The following is a 17,974-nucleotide window of genomic DNA, read 5'->3' as shown; positions in this document are numbered from 1 at the left end:
CTATGTCCCCTCTCTGTTTGTGTGGAAGGCGGGGTCATGTAGGGTGGGTCTGCTTCGAGCAAGAGCAGGTTGATGTGGGGTCAGAGCCGAGTGAGCCAGTCATGTCCATACCCCAAAGCTGGCTGGGTGGGATGTGGAGAGCTGAGGCGGTACCCTTTTGCCCGGGGTTTGTCCCAATCCCTCCAGGTGTATCTCTTTCTTCCCAGGTGTATATCTAAGCAGACACAGGTCTGAGCCCGATCTGGGAGCAGAAGGTCACGTGGGCAGAAGAAACAATAATGGCCAAGCAGGGCTCTGATACCTCCAGGCTAGGCTGGCTGCCGGTCACTATCATTGCAGAGCCCCACCCCGGAGATTAGAGAGGAGCTGGTCGATGGGGACACCCATCTGTCTCCCTGAGTGGGGGACCGGTGTGCCACACCACCAATGAGGGCCAGTACAGGCTCCAGGTGAGTGTGGCCAGGGAGGGGCCTCCAAAACCAGGGCCCAGAGGTGAACCGGGAAGGCTTCCTGCCCAGACACCACCCAGGGTCCTGTCCAGGGCTTATGTGCAGCTCAGCACACCTGGCTGTGACCTGGAGCCCCCTGTCAACCTTCCCCTGAGTCAGCTAGAGGACCTGGACCTTGTAGAAAGAATTTAGCATTTTCAACTGGTCATATTTTTAAATTTGAGATTTTTCAAGTACCATGAAACTAAGAAATAAATTGGATGCTGAAGTTGATGTAAAACTATTATTACATTTTAAACAGTTTTTAAATGTTTGTGATTGTCAAGATACCCTAATTGTTCTCATTGATTAATTTTTCTAGTAAATGTTATAATACAGATTTACAAAATGATTATATACTAATGTTGTTTTTATCCCTGTTTTACATATTGACAGTCTGGGACAGATTTTGCCTGAAGACAAATTTTGCTCTACTTTGCAGAACTAGGTGAAATCCAAGCCCTGTCACTTACTGAGTTGGGAAAATGCCAAAAAAGGAAATACACCTGGAGACATTGGACAGCTTTTTTCAATTCTGGAAACCTCACTGTAAAAATGCAACAGTAAGGCTTTCCTGAGTGGTGCTATGAGCCCTGCCTGAAGGGACTGAGAGAGACCTGGGTGCCCAGGGCAGCTCAGCCACTCACTCTCTGCCTGATCCGGGGTCCCTGAGCTCACCTGTCAGAGTCTCAGTCGTCCAGGACCCACAGTGTCACCGCAGCCTCACAGCATCTCTGTGGGGATAAAAGGACACAGGAATCAGAACCTACGGTCCATTGCCTTGTTCTTAGTAGATACAACATAAATGCTGCTCTGTGTTAACCCTGTGTGAGGGAGTTTACTTTCCCTTACTTCCTGCTCAGTGTGTCCCATGAAAAGACAATTCAAACCTCAATTATCCCTGTAGTGTGAGCATACCTCATCTCCATGAGCCTCTGAAATCACAGCGTGTAGATTCCACCTCCTCCACCCCAGGCACGGTGTACCCAGACGTCAGGTTTCAGTTTGCGATGTCCATCCACCTCTTGGCAACTCTTAAGCAAAGAAAACAGACTGGCACGGGATATTTATTATCTCTGTGATGATTATTACTCAACCTCAAGCAATAATGATTAATGAAACACAAATAAACCTCACTGATCTCCAAACAGCAGTACACGGAGCACCAAAAGAGTAGTGTCGACTTTGTTCAGCAGAAATCTTCTGATCCTTACTGAGAAATTTTACAGCTTTCCAAGACATATTTGACAACCACAAAAAAATAGAACTCCACATTTTAAAAACCAAATGAACAGTATGCAATTTAAGGCATACTTATGTCAGAAAAAGTCTTCCAACTCACTCATATGTAATCCACATTTTTGGCGCCAGCCCTTTGACATATTATACACGAGTGACAGATTAAAAAGGGCTGGGAATTCACAGGCTTGCTTTATTCCAAATGGAATAAAAAATTTACATGACCCTATTGGATAAAAAGGCCTTTATTATTTTTAGAATCTCTTTAGTTGAAGGGAGTTGTGCTGGCTTCCCTCAATAAACTTTTTAAAAATATATAAGGGCCTCAAACTCTTTTAACTCATCCCACCCTGAAACTAGGGTTCTCCAGAAAGCTTTCTACTTTCTATTCCCTTTCCCCTTTACCACATGGGGTGGTAATTCTGTTACCATCCAGAGCAGGCGTGTGGAAGGTGGGTCACGAGGCAGCTTATCTGGGTGAAGGGTTCCCAAGGAGAGACAAGGCCAGGTCTCAGGAGTATAGGTGGCTCTGAGAGCACTGAGGTCTACCTGAAGTCACCAACCAAGCAATGGCAAATACCCACCATAGGATCAGTGACCCACAGGGGAAGGAATGGTTAGCACAAAGAGAACATAGCAAGAGCTCCAAGAAAATGCATGCTCCCTCCCACCACCACGAGCTCACAGTAAGCTCTTCCTACACACTGACCCCTGTCTTGAGACAGAGAAAGGGAAGAATGGATACTGAGGGTCTTAGCATTGACCTAAAGCAATACACTTAAACCAAAAGGACATGAAACCAAAAAGAAGTTTGGGTAATTTTTTAATTGGCAAGTTTGTTTTCTTACTAGTTGGCCAGGTTTGGACCTCAAGAAGGAAACTTAGCTAAGATAAAGAAGGGACATATTATGCATCATCCATCTGGGCAGTGGCATGTGTGAATATGCAACCTTACTAAATGCATTTAGTATGTATGTACGTATCCATTTATGTGCATATGCGAGTGTGTTTTTGCCACGTAGTAATTTCTCAATAAACAGCGGACTAAAAGACTGCCATTCCTACATTTGTGAACCAGCCACTTGCACCAGAGACTCTGTGTTGCCTTTATACATAGTCTTGCCTTCTGCAGGGTAGATGTGACTACCCGATTGTATGGATGCAGAGACTGGGGCTGGAGAATTGAAGTGACACATACAAGGTCACTCACCTGCTAGGTGACAAAATCAAGGTTCCAACCCAAATCTGTCTGACCCCAAACCATGTCCTCTTTTCCTGTGCTGTGCAGATTCGAAGGCAAAGCCAAGTAGAGGGAAGAAAATGGGACAATGGCTGTGTCAAAAAGATGGAAATAGGGTTACACTTTAGGATGAGCAAAACCAGGATGCCATGGCAACGACTGGTGATGAAATTAGGGAAAGGAGGGAGAGGAGCCAGGTAGTCCCAGAGTGACGAAGCACAGAGGACACATGTTGGGTGGGGGGTTGCAGGGAATGAGGCCACTCAGGAGGTGAACCAACCCACGGGCAACAGGAAGCCCAGGAGGCCTAATTTCTCCAGATTAGGACAGTTGCCAGCTGTTCCCTCAGCATACAAAATCCCCCTGCCTTGAACCTATGAAGTATGTACTACTCTAAGGGGAGGGGTCCCTGGCTGTGAAAAATGACCACTGACGGTTCTAGCCCAGACCTCCCTCCCAGAACCATGCCTCTACATCTATACCTGCCAAACTTGCAGGACTGGCCCATCTCACACACTGACTATAAGGTATCCACTGATGTTGAGGCAGGAGGTGGATCTCAACAGCTAATGTGTACCTGGTGGGAAAAGCACACTTTTTTTTGTTTTATCTTATTTATTTTTTAAATTTTGTATTGAAGAATAGTTGATTTACAGTGTTGCATTAATTTCTGCTGTACAGCAAAGTGATTCAGTTGTACACATATATACATTCATTTTTTAATATTCTTTTCCATTATGGTTTATCATAGGATATTGAATATAGTTCCCTGTGCTTTACAGTAGGACCTTGTTGTTTAGTAATTCCATATATAATAGTTTACATATGCTAACCCCAAACTCCCAATCCATATCTGCACCAACTCCCTCCCTCTCGGCAACCACAAGTCTGTTCTCTATGTCTATGAGTCTGTTTCTGCTTCATATTTGTGTCACTTTTTAGATTCCACATATAAGTGATATCATATGATATTTGTATTTCTCTGTCTGACTTACTTCACTTAGTATGATAATCTCTAGCTGTACCCATGTTGCTGCAAAGGGCATTATTTTGTTCTTTTCTATGGCTGAGTAGTATTCCATTGTATACGTATACCATATCTTCTTTATCCATTCATCTGTCAATGGACATTGAGGTCATTTCCATGTCTTGGTGGAAAAGCACGTTTTGAATGAATTATCTGAGGTCATGTGATAAGGTGAGGGGTCACCTATCCAGCCTCAGACCCCTGCTCCACCTCCCCTTGTTAGGTGGCCTTAGAGGAAGCCTCCCTCCTCCACCTCTCAATCCTCACTCTAAAATGGGAATAATCACAACTACTCCACAGTGCTGTTTACATACAGCTGTTGTCAAGTAAGCTAAATCCTGTAAGACACAAGTGCATGTTAGCTATTGTTAGTAAGTTATTCCTTCGAGTAAAACTTGACATTCATAGGAGATGACAATGATTCCTTCACAAGTGAGAATGGATTTCCACTGACAGGTGGCATGATGCCCAGCAGACTAGAGTTCCTCATAATCACTTGAGAACTATGTGGCCCTCTGCAAGTGGCCAACCTCACTGAGCCTTAGTGCTCATTCATAAATGAGTGATCACAATAAACCTCTGGATACACAGCCCGCATTCACCTCTCACTTTAGCCTCTTGATGACTCAGTTTCTCATCTGGAAAATGGAACAGTAACAGTACCCATCGCACTTTCAGAGCAGAACACTTCAGAAGAGACAATGAGCAATTCACCCCTTTCACAGCTGCCGTGAGAACGGGAGCTTCTATCAAGATAATGACTCCAACCAGAAGGACTACAATGAGGAAAAACTCCTGCTGACATAAGTTGGATCTGTAGCACAAGCAAGAAACAGACCTTATGTATGTTACAGTGATGAAATTGGAAATTGTTAATACTACAGAATCTAGTCTATCCTGACTGATTCAGATCTCCTAAGTGTATGGGTGGTATTTAAAGCCATGGGCATTGATAGGTCACACAGGATATGAGTATAGATATTTAGAAAGAGGAGAAAAATAAAGAGAAGGGAAGTAAAAGAAGAGGGGAAAAAGAGAAGGGAGAAGAGGAGAGGGGTGGTGAGATGGGGAAGACAAGAGAAGAGAGGAAGGGAGAAGGAGAGAGATGGGCTCCTGGAACATCCCAATACTGAGAGGTTCAAAAGAGAAGCTCAAAAATGAGCCACTATATATATATATAGTGTCAAGAATGGTGTTATGGAAACCAAGAGAAGAAAAAGTTTAGAGGAGGAGGATTGACTGCATAGGATTCTGTTGGAAGTTAGATAAGTTGAATGAAAAAAATATTCTTTAAATTTAGGAAATTGAATATCGACATCATTATTGCCCTTGGCAGGAAAGTCTCCATTGGAGTATGGACATAAAAGTCCTACTGGAAAAACCTGGAAAAAATCTGAGAGGTGATGAAGGGCAGATCACTTCCCAGGTGATTGTCATGTGTGGCCAGGATTGAGAACCACCAGCCTAGACAGTGAACTTTCTAATGAACTCTTCATGTCTGCCTTCACCTCTGATCCATTTTCCTGGGTTTCTAGGCTTCTAGTCTGGTTTCCTGGTCCCTGCTTGTCCTCCTGGATTCTAACCCTAACCTGTCTCATCTTCCTGGGTTTATGAGCCCGGCTTCCTCCCTTTGCCATCCTTGCATCATTCCTTTTAACTTGAAACTGTTCCCTCCCAGCCCCTGTTGGTCTTAATGCCTTAATGACCAGGGCCAGAAGGAATCTGATGGTGTCTGGTGGTCACCAGGGCCTTCACAGGCCATTTCTACTTTTCGTTTTTTAGCCCCTAAAAACCAAAATCAATCAAATAAACATTTATAAATCAGAATTAATTTCTTTAAAATAAGCATGGCAAAGGCATGTAAATGTTGAATTAGAATAATAAGTCACCTTTTCTAAACATGTTTCCTTCTCATGAAGCTTTTCAAAGGCCAAATGCTATAATCAACAGAGCTCCCAGAGTGAGTATCACTTGGGAGCATATTATTTGCACATAAATTCTCCACTACAGTTAGAACATGCTCACTGGTACTTACAAAGTCCCCATGACTGTAACTCCTTTCTGAGAATTGCCACCCATTACTACCCTCACTTTTAGGGTCCATGCCATCTCCCTTGGGTTTGATTTTTGGCTAGCCTGGATCTGAGGATGAGCCCACAGTAAGAATATTCAGCTCCTCTTACCATCATCCCCATTCTCAATTTTGGCCAAGGTTTCAGTTTTCCTGAGTCTTCTGACTTTTGGATTTCTTCAACCTCCTTCCAGTTCTCTACCCCTGAGAGAGCTAAGACTTCAAAACATGCTTCTGAATGAGCAGCTCTGGTGCAGCTCTCTTGACAGCAGGAGAAAAATGCAGTCACACCTTCCACTGTAGCCAACTGGCTCCGTGTCTGATGGTACTGTATAGGCAGCACCATAACATCCATACTACTCCCAGGAGTCACTCTGGGCCCCAAAGGGGAGATTCTACTCCTATCTAGTGGAGAAGAAATTAATTCTCCCATGGCCATGTAATGAAGAAAGAACAAAAGAAGATGGCCAGAAAACACACTGCACTCGGAGTGAAAATACCTATTTGACTACAGTACCCACAATTTTTAAAAAAGCCTTTCCTGGGCTTCCCTGGTGCAGTGGTTAAGAATCCGTCTGCTGGGACTTTCCTGGTGGTGCAGTGGTTAAGAATCCACCTGCCAATGCAAGGGGCATGGGTTCGAGCCCTGGTCAGGGAAATAAGATCCCACATCATGCCCCAGAGCAACAAAGCCCATGCACCACAACTACTAAAACTATGTTCTAGAGCCCGCAAACCACAACTACTGAGCCCACGTGCCACAACTACTGAAGCCCACATGCCTAGAGCCCATGCTCTGCAACAAAAGAAGCCACTGTAATGAGAAGCCCATGCACCACAACGAAGAGTAGCCCTTGCTTGGCACAACTAGAGAAAGCCCACACACAGCAACGAAGACCCAATGCAGCCAACGAGGACTCAACACAGCCACAAATTAATTAATTAATTAATTATATTTTTAAAAAAAGCTTTTCCTAAGAGATGCAATTTGTGTGGAGCATTTCTAAGTATACTGGCTGGTGTAAAACTTATGTCTAAAAAGAAATATCAATTTTCAGGTGAACATTGAGCAACTGTAGACAGAGTCTGAGAAAATTTGCTACTGATTGTATACCATGCAGACAGAGTAGGAAACAGAACAAAGTACTACAATCAGAAGATTCCAGAACCACAAAGAATAGAGTGTGGGCTTTCAAGTTTGAAAGACCTGGATTCAATTCTCATTCCCTGGACTACTTGATTATTGCAGTAAATATTCCAGTATCCAGAATGGCACAAAGTGATATATATTTTTGACGGTCTTGCTCTGTTTTAGAAGTAATCATTTGAGTATCCAGAATCCAAGATATTCTGTTGCTGGTCCTGGCTCTTGATGCAAGATGTTCATTTTCAACATATATGCTACATGGTTCCCTTCCATTGACACATGACCAGTGCCAGAAACTCCTATTCCCAGCTTGGGACACTGAAGAATGACTATTCACCACTTGCTTCTGGTAACCCTGGGATAGAAAGGTTCTACACTTTTCTGTAGAAGGTGTTAGCATGGGGAGTGTGAGAAAGGAAGGGGTGTAGTCTGGATGGAGTGGTCTGCTTCCCTTACTGCCTTTCATGTCTGCCATGTAATCTACACTGCTTGTGAAGAGACCATAGGCTAGAATATTTGACTTAGCAAGCACCTTCCAAACACACATGCTGAGAGTCTTTGGTTTTGATTTTAATTTGACCCCTTCTGAATGAGAATGTGGAGAGGAATGGAGTATCATCCTACACTGAACTGTCCTCTAGCTTTGGCAATGGATGGTTCATTGGCCATTAGAGCCTCTCACATCTGTGTAGGATCACTAGGCACTGGGTGTCACTATTGCTGCCTCACCTCACTGCCTCTAAGCAAGTTTGTCCCCTTACATGGACTACAGGAAAGCTCCTTCATTAATGTTTTTGCCTCCAGTCTTGGCCTTTCCAGCCATCCTCCATTCAGCAGCCAAAGTGATCATCAGACAACTTGGATAGGACCTTGCCAATCACCTGCTTAAAACTTACCAAATTTAGAACAAGACAAGAATGATCACTTTTGCCACTTCTATTCAACATAGTATTAAACGTTCTAGACAGAGCAAATAGGCAACAAAAAGAAATAAAAGGCATCCAAATTGTTAAGGAAAGAGTAAAACTATCACTTTTCACAGACCGCATGACCTTATATGTAGAAAACTCTACAGATTACACACACACACACACACACACACACACACATAAACAAACACACACACTGTCAGAACTGATAAAAGAATTCAGCACAGTTGTTGGATACAAAATGAGCACACAAAAATCATTTTTTTCTATACACTAACAATAAATAATCCAAAAAGGAAATTAAGAAAATAATTCCATTTAAAAGAGCATCAAAAAGAATAAAATATGTAGTAATAAACTTAATGAGGCAAGAGATTTGTACAGTGAAAACTACAAAACACTGCTGAAAAAAGTTAAAGAAGGCACTAGCAAATAGAAGGATATCCTATGTTCATGAATTACAAGACAATATTGTTAATATGTCAGTACTACCCACAACTATCTACAGATTCAATGCAATCCCTAAAAACCCCAATTTTTGCAGAAATAGAAAAATCCATCATAAAATTCATATAGAATCTCAAGAGACCTGCAATAGTCAAAACAATCTCAAAAAAGAACAATGTAAGATCTCAGACTTCTTGATTTAAAAACTTATTACAAAACTACAGTAACCAAAACAGTGTGGTACCAGGCTAAAGAAAAACATATAAACCAGTGGAATAGAACAGAGAGCCAAGAAATAAGCCCTCACATATATGATCAAATAACTTTTGACAAGGGTGCTGAAATCATCCTACGGGGAAGGGACAATTCAATGAGGAAAGAGACAATTCAATGGGGAAAGGACAGTCTTTTCAACAAATGATGTTGGGAAAACTGGATATACACATTAAAATGAATGAAATTGAACACTTAACACCATATACAAAAGTTAACTCAAAATAGATCAAATACCTAAATGTAATACCTAAAATGATAAAACTCTTAGAAGAAAATGGGAAAAGCTTCATGTCATTGAATTTGACAATGGTTTCTTGGATATGACACCAAAAGCACAGGCAACAAAAGAAAAAATAGATAAATTGTATTCAAATTTAAAACTTTTGTGCATCAAAGGAAACTACCAACAGAGTGAAAAGGCAACCCATAGAGTGGGAGAAAATATTTGCAAATCATATATCTGATAAAGGATTAATATCAAGAATATATAAAGGACTCCTACAACTCAACATCACAAAAGCAACCAACCTGATTTCAAAATGAGCAAAGGACTTGAATAGACATTTATTGAGAGGAGATATACAAATGGTCAACAAACACATGAAAATATGTTTAACACCACTAATCATTAGAGAAATGCAAATCAAAACCAAAGTGAGATACCACTTTACACACATTAGGCTAGCTACTATACAAAAAATTGAACTAAGATTAAAAAAAATAAACAGAAAATAAGTTTTGGCAAGTATGTGAAGAACTCAGAACTCCTTTGCATTGCTGGTGGGAATGTAAATTGATGTGGCTACTGTCAAAAATGGCATTCCTTAAAAAATTAAACAGAATTACCATATGACTCAGCAATTCCACTTCTGGGTATATACCCAAACAATTGAAAGCATGGACTGTACCACACCATTTGTGCACCCAAGTTCATAACAACATTAATCACAATAACCAAACGGTGAAAGCAACCCAATATCCATCAACGTATGAATGATAAACAACATGTGATATACATACAGTGGAATAAATGCAGCTTAAAAGAAAAGAAGCACTGACATCTTCTACAATGTAGAAGAATCTTGAAGACATTACATTAAGTGAAATAAGTCAATCACAAAACGGCAAAGAGTGTGTGAATCCAATTATGTTAGATACCTAGAATACTCAAATTCAAAGAAACAGAAGTTAGAATAGTGGCTGCTGGGGGGCTGAGGGAAGGGAGAAATGGGGAGTCAATATCTAATGGGTACAGAGTTTCAGTTTGGGAAATTTAAATTTTCTGAAAATAGATGGTGGTGATGGTTGCACAATGATGTGAATGTACTAAATGTCTCTGAACTGTACACTTAAAAGTGGTTAAGATAGTGCATTTTATGATTAATGTATGTTAGCACAATTTTTAAAGTCTTCCAAAGTCTTGCTATGTCAGTAAAGCACAAGCTCTCCAGCCACGCACAGGTCCCACCACATGCTGGCTCCAGGTACTAATCTACTGTTTCCTCTCTCCACTCCCTGCCCATAACTCAGCCACAGGGAGCTCCCTGAGATCCCTTTAATGCATCCATTTCTCATTTCTGTGCTCTTGCATATGTGCTTTGCCCACAGGAACTTCCTTTGCCTCTTTTTTCCCCTTTGCCAATACTTACTCTGAGTTGGTAACTGAGTTCAGGGGTTTTGTTACTCTGGGAAATCTTCCTTGATCTTCCTGATGGACTGCCTTCATTCCTCTTGTGTTCCCACTGCTCTTTTAGGTCACTGATAACACTACAATCTAATCTTCCTGTAACAGTACAGTGAGGAACAGCTGTTGGAAAGAAACAAAGCGATTTCATGTTCATATGCTAAGAGGAAGAGAAAATTCCATTAGTAGGACAAGACCAAGAAGTGGCACAGATGATACAATTAGTAGACAAGGATATTAAATCGTTGATTATAGCTATACTCCATATGATTTTCAGAAGGAAGAGAAAGGGTGCATATGTTAAGCAAGGATATGGAACATCTATAAAGACCCAACTCAAACTAGATATGAAAAATATTGGTGAAGAAAAAATTATGGATGGGATTAAAAACAGATTATACATTACAGAAGAAAGATTAATGAGCTTGAAAACATAAATATAGAAACTATATAAAATTTTAAAAAACAGGGGAATAAAGCTGAAAAAAGAACTGAAATGTGCATCAGTGAACTGTGAAACAATTTCAAGCAGGCTAATATATGTATAATCTATCCCTGAAAAAGAGGAGAGAGGACAGAGACAAAAATTACATTTGAAGATATAATTGTCCCAAATTCCCACAGATCCTAGAAGTTCAAGTAGACACAGCACAAGAAATATGAAACAAAAACTGCACTAGAGTATATCATAATTGAATTTTTAAAAGCCAGTGATAGAGGGAATATCTTAGCATCCAGAGAAAAAAGTTTCTTTAAATACAGAAAGACAAAAATGACAGAAGTCTCCTCATTGGTAAAAACAAACACCAGTAGACAGTGGAGCAACATCTTTAAAGTATAGAAAGAACAAAAAATCAACCTACTATACTAAACTCAGCAGAAATAACTTTCAAAAACAAAGGTTATGTAAAGGCTTTTAAAGATATACAAAAGCTAAAAGAATTCATCATTAGCTAACCTGCATTATAAAAAATGTTAAAGGAAATCCTTCAGGCAGAAGAAAAATAATACCAGATGGAATACTTGACTTATGTAAAAGAATGAAGAGCTCCAGAGATGATAAATATGTAGGTTAAAAAAAAAAAAGACTTTTTCTCATTTAAAAATCTCTTTAAAGCATAATTGATTGTTTAAAGAAAAAATAATTGCAAATTGTGGGATTTATGAAATATGTAGAAGTAAAATTTATGACAGCAACAGCACAAAAGCTAGAGAGGAACACAGAAGTATACTGTTACAAATTTCTTATACTATACGTGAAGTAGCATATATAATATTACTTATAGGTAAGCAGTTATAAGTAAAAGATGCTAACTATAACCCCAAAGCAGCTGTTGCTGCAGCAGATATGCTATTAAGTTGGCCCCCTGATCCCATCTCTTATTGTTCATATCTTTGTGGGATAATTTTCTCTTGAGCATGGACAGGACCTGTGACTTCCTTCTACACAACAGAATATGGCAATGATAAAAGGATGTATGTGATTTCACTACATAATACTATAGCACTCATCTTGCTGGAATCTCTCTCTTCCTTGCTGACATTGAAGAAACAAAACATGATGAAGTGAATGCTTTCCCAATAATATCGTGAAAAAGAGGACAATATCTGTGCTTATAACTCCTATTCAACATCATAATTGCTAGCTTATCAAGTACAATATGACAAGAAAATAAACAGCATAAGTTGTAAACAAAGAACTAAAACATTAATCACAAATTATTGTCCACATAGAAAATGGCAACTAATTTTCAAAATAGTACTAGAAGTAATAAGTGAATTTAGATAAGTTTCTGGAAACAAGGTCAATATACAAAAATTGATTATATTTCTAAGTCCTATCCAGGAAAAATTGGAAACAGAATTTTTTTAACCTTTAAATTATTTAATCTTGAGAAGATTAGAATATATATACTGTAATTCCTAGAATAACCAGTTATTTTTAACACTGCCAAAAATATGAAATGCTTGAAGCATAACACTTTCAAAAATATGAAAAAGTGTAGAAGAACCACAGTCTTAAAGCCTGTGGAACAAAACCCACGTTCACAGAAAGATAGACAAAATGAAAAGGCAGAGGACTATATACCAGGTGAAGGAATAAGATAAAACCCTAGAAAAACAATTAAATGAAGAGGAGTTAGGCAACCTTCCAGAAAAAGAATTCAGAATATTCTTAGGAAAGATGTTCCAGAACCTTGTAAAAAGAATGGAGGCCAAGATGGAGAAGATGCAAGAAATGTTTAACAAAGACATAGAAGAATTAAAGAACAAACATCTAGAAGAATTAAAGAACAAACAAAAACAGATAAACAATACAACAACTGAAATGAAAAATACACTAGAAGGAATCAATAGCAGAATAACTGAGGCAGAAGAACAGATAAGTGGCCTGGAAGACATAATGGTGGAATTCACTGTCACAGAACAGAATAAAGAAAAAAGAATTAAAAGAAATGAAGGCAGCCTAAGAGACTTCTGGGACAACATTAAATGCACCAAGATTCACATTATAGAGGTCCCATAAGGAGAAGAGAGAAAAGACCCAAGAAAATATTTGAAGAAATTGTAGTTGAAAACTTCCCTAACATGGGAAAGGAAATAGCCACCCAAGCCAGGAAGGGCAGAGAGACAAAGACCAGAGAAACCCAAGGAGAAACATGCTGAGACGCATAGTTATCATATTGACAAAAATTAAAGACAAAGAAAAATTATTAAAAGAAACAATAGAAAAATGACAAATAACATACAAGGGAACTCCCATAAGGTTAACAGTTGATTTTGCAGCAGAAACTCTACAAGCCAGAAGGTAGTGGCAGTACATATTTAAAGTGATGAAAAGGAAGAACCTACAACCAAGATTACTGTACCCAGCAAAGATCTCATTCAGATTCAACAGAGAAATCAAAAGCTTTACAGACAAAAACTAAGAGAATTCAGCACCACCAAACCAACTCTACAACAAATGCTAAAGGAAATTCTCTAAGTGGGAAACACAAGAGAAGAAAAGGAACTACAAAAACAAACCCAAAACAATTAAGAAAATGGTAATAGGAACATACATATTGATAATTACCTTGAATGTGAATGTATTAAATGTTCCAACCAGAAAACACAGGCTTGCTGAATGCATACAAAAACAAGACCAGTATATACGCTGTCTACAAGAGACCTACTTCAGACCTTGGAACACATACAGACTGAAAGTGAAGGGATGGAAAAAGGTATTCCATGCAGATGGAAATCAAATGAAACATAGAGTAACAATACCATACCAGATAAAATAGGCTTTAAAATAAAGAATGTTACAAGAGACAAGGAAGGACACTACATGATGATCAAGGTATCAACCCAAGAAGAAGATATAACAATGATAAATATATATGCACCCTACATAGGATCACTCAATACATAAGGCAACTGCTAACAGCTATAAAAGAGGAAATAGACAGTAACACAATAATAGTGGGGGACTTTAACACCTTACTGACACCAATGGACAGATCACCTAGAAAAAAAATTAATAAAGAAACAGAAGCTTTAAATGACACAATAGACCAAATAGATTTAATTGATATTTACAGGACATTACAGCAGAAAATAGCAAATTACACTTTCTTCTCAAGTGCACATGTAACATTCTCCAGGATAGATCACCACATGGGTCACAAATCAAGCGTTAGAAAATTTAAGAAAATTGAAATCATATCAAGCATCTTTCCAGCCACAACACTATGAAATTAGAAATAAATTGCAGGCAAAAAAATGTAAAAAACACAAACACTTGGAGGCTAAACAATACTTTACTGAATAACAAAGAGATCACTGAAGAAATGAAAGAGGAAATCAAAAAATACCTACAGACAAATGAAAATGAAAACACAACAATCCAAAACCTATGGGATGCAGCAAAAGCAGTTCTAAGAGTGAAGTTTATAACAATACAATTCTACCTCAAGAAACAAGAAAAATCTCAAATAAACAATCTAAACGTACACCTAAAGGAACTACAGAAAGAAGAACAAACAAAAACTCAAGGTTATTAGGAGGAAAGAAGTCATAAAGATTAAAGAAATAAATAAATAGAAACTAGAAAACTATAGCAAAGATCAATAAAACTAAGAGTTGGTTCTTTGAGAAGGTAAACAAAATTGATAAACCTTTAGCCAGACTCATCAAGAAAAAGAGGGAGAGGACTCAAATAAATAAAATTAAAAGTGAAAAAGAAGTTACAATGGACGCCACAAAAATACAAAGCATCATAAGAGACTACTACAAGCAACTCTATGCCAACAAAATGGACAACCTGGAAGAAGTGGACAAATTTTTAGGAAGGTATAACCTTCTAAGACTAAACCAGGAAGAAATAGAAAATATGAATAGACCAATCACAAGTAATGAAATTGAAACTGTGATTAAAAATATTCCAACAAACAAAAGTCCAAGACCAGATGGCTTCACAGGTGAATTCGATCAAACATTTAGAGAAGAGCTAACACCCATCCTTCTCAAACTCTTCCAAAAAATTGCATAGGAAAGAACACTCCCGTACTCATTCTACAAGGCCACCACCACCCTGAAACCAAAATCAGACAAAGATATTAAAAAAAATTACAGACCAACATCACTGATGAATATAGATGCAAAAATCCTCAACAGAATACCAGCAAACAGAATCCAACAACACATCAAACGCATCATACACCATGATCAAGTGGGATTTATCCCAGTGATGCAAGGATTCTTCAGTATATGCAAATTCATCAATGTGATACACCATATTAACAAATTAAATAATAAAAGACCATATGGTCATCTCAATAGATGCAGAAACTGCTTATGACAAAATTCAACACCAATTTTTGATAAAAATTCTCCAGAAAGTAGACATAGAGGGAAACTACCTCAACATAATAAAGGTCATATATGACAAACCCACAACAAGCATCATTCTCAATGGTGAAAAACTGAAACCATTTCCTCTAAGATCAGGAACAAGACAAGGCTGTCCACTCTCGCAACTATAATTCAACATAGTTTTGGAAGTCCTAGCCACAGCAATCAGAGAAGAAAAAGGAATACAAATTGGAAAAGAAGTAAAACAGTCACTGTTTGCAGATGACATGATACTATACATAGATAATCCTAGAGATACCACCAGAAAAGAACTAGAGCTAATCAATGAATTTGGTAAAGTAGCAAGATACAAAATTAATGCACAGAAACCTCTTGCATTCCTATACACTAACAATGAAAGATCAGAAAGAGAAGTTATGGAAATAATTCCATTCACCATTGCAAGAAAAAGAATAAAATGCCTAGGAATAAACCTACCTAAGGAGGTAAAAGACCTGTACTCTGAAAACTATAAGACACTGATGAAAGAAATCAAAGATTATGCAAACAGATGGAGAGATATACCATGTTCTTGGATTGGAAGAAACAATACTGTGAAAATGACTATACTACTCAAAGCAATCTACAGATTCACTGCAATCCTGATCAAATTACCAATGACATTTTTGACAGAACTAGATCAAAAATCTTAAAATTGGTATGGAGACACAAAAGATCCCAAATAGCCAAAGCAATCTTGAGGGAAGAAAACGGAGCTGGAGGAAGCAGACGCTCTGACTTCAGACTATACTACAAAGTTACAGTAATCAAAACAATATGGTACCAGCACAAAAACAGAAATATAGATCAATGGAACAGGATAGAAAGTCCAGAGATAAACCCACACACCTATGGTCAACCAATCTATGACAAAGGAGGCAAGGATATACAATGGAGAAAAGACAGTCTCTTCAATAAGTGGTGCTGGGAAAACTGGACAGCTACATGTAAAAGAACGAAATTAGAACACTCCATAACACCATACACAAAAATAAACTAAAAATGTATTGGAAACCTAAATGTAAGACTGGACACTATAAAACTCTTAGAGGAAAACATAGGAAGAACACTGATATAAATCACAGCAAGATCTTTTTTGATCCACATCCTAGAGTAATGGAAACAAAAATAAACAAATGGAACCTAATGAAACTTCAAAGCTTTATCACAGCAAAGGAAACTATAAACAAGATGAAAAGACAGCCCTCAGAATGGGAGAAAATATTTTCAAACAAATCAATGGACAAAGGATTAATTTCCAAAATATATAAAGAGCTCATGCAGCTCAATATTAAAAAAAACAAACAACCCAATCAAAAAATAGGTAAAAGACCTAAATAGACATTTCTCCAAAGAAGACATTCAGGTGGCCAAGTGGCACATGAAAAGCTGCTCAACATCACTAATTATTAGAGAAATGCAAATCAAAACCACAATGAGGTATCACCTCACACCAGTTAGAATGGGCATCATTAGAAAGTCTACAAACAATAAATGCTGGAGAGGGTGTGGAGAAAAGGGAACCCTCTTGCACTGTTGGTGGGAATGTAAATTGATACAGCCACTATGGAGAACAGTATGGAGGTTCATTAAAAAACTAAAAATAGAATTACCATGTGACCCATCAATCCCACTACTGAGCATATACACAGAGAAAACCATAATTCAAAAAGATACATGCACCCCAATATTCACTGCAGCACTATTTACAATAGCTAGGTCATGAAAACACCCTAAATGCCCATTAATAGGCAAACGGATAAAGAAGATGTGGTACATATATACAATGGAATATTATACAGCCATAAGAAAGAATGAAATTTAGTCATTTGTAGAGACGTGGATTGACCTAGAGACTGTCATACATAGTGAAGTAAGTCAGAAAGAGGAAAACAAATATCGTATATCAACACATATATGTGGAATCTAGAAAAATGGTACAGATAAACCGGTTTGCAAGGCAGAAATAGAGACACAGATGTAGAGAACAAATGTATGGACACCAAGGGGGGAAAGTGTTTGCGGGGGTGGGGGATGGTGGTGGGATGAATTTGGAGATTGTGATTGACATATATACACTTATATGTATAAAATAGATAAGAACCTGATGTAGGAAAAATAAAATTTAAAAAAATATTAAAAATATATGAAAAGAAGTGTAGTATCTTTGTGGTAAAAACTGCAAAATTCTGATAAAAGAAATCAGTTACCTTAATTAAATGGTGATATATATCTTGTTCATGGATTAGAAGACTTAATATTGTTAAGAAGTTAAATCTATCCAAAATGAGCTGCACATACAACCCAACTCCAATCAAAATTCAAGCATGCTCTTTTAGAAATTTTTAAAAAGTTATTCTATAATGTATACGATAAAGTAAAGGGACTAGAGTGGTGAAAACAATTTGTAAAAAGTAAAACCAGTTTGAAGGACTCTCGGTACCTGCTTGAAGGCTACATATAAAGCTGCATTAAGACAGTAGGATGGGAATTCCGTTGTTGTCCTGTGGTTAGGGTCCCGAGCTTCCAC

This window comes from Neophocaena asiaeorientalis, unplaced genomic scaffold (genome assembly GCF_003031525.2).
Source record: "Neophocaena asiaeorientalis asiaeorientalis breed wild unplaced genomic scaffold, Neophocaena_asiaeorientalis_V1.1 scaffold98, whole genome shotgun sequence".
NCBI lineage: Eukaryota > Metazoa > Chordata > Mammalia > Artiodactyla > Phocoenidae > Neophocaena > Neophocaena asiaeorientalis.
Note: the sequence above shows the minus strand (reverse complement) of the source record.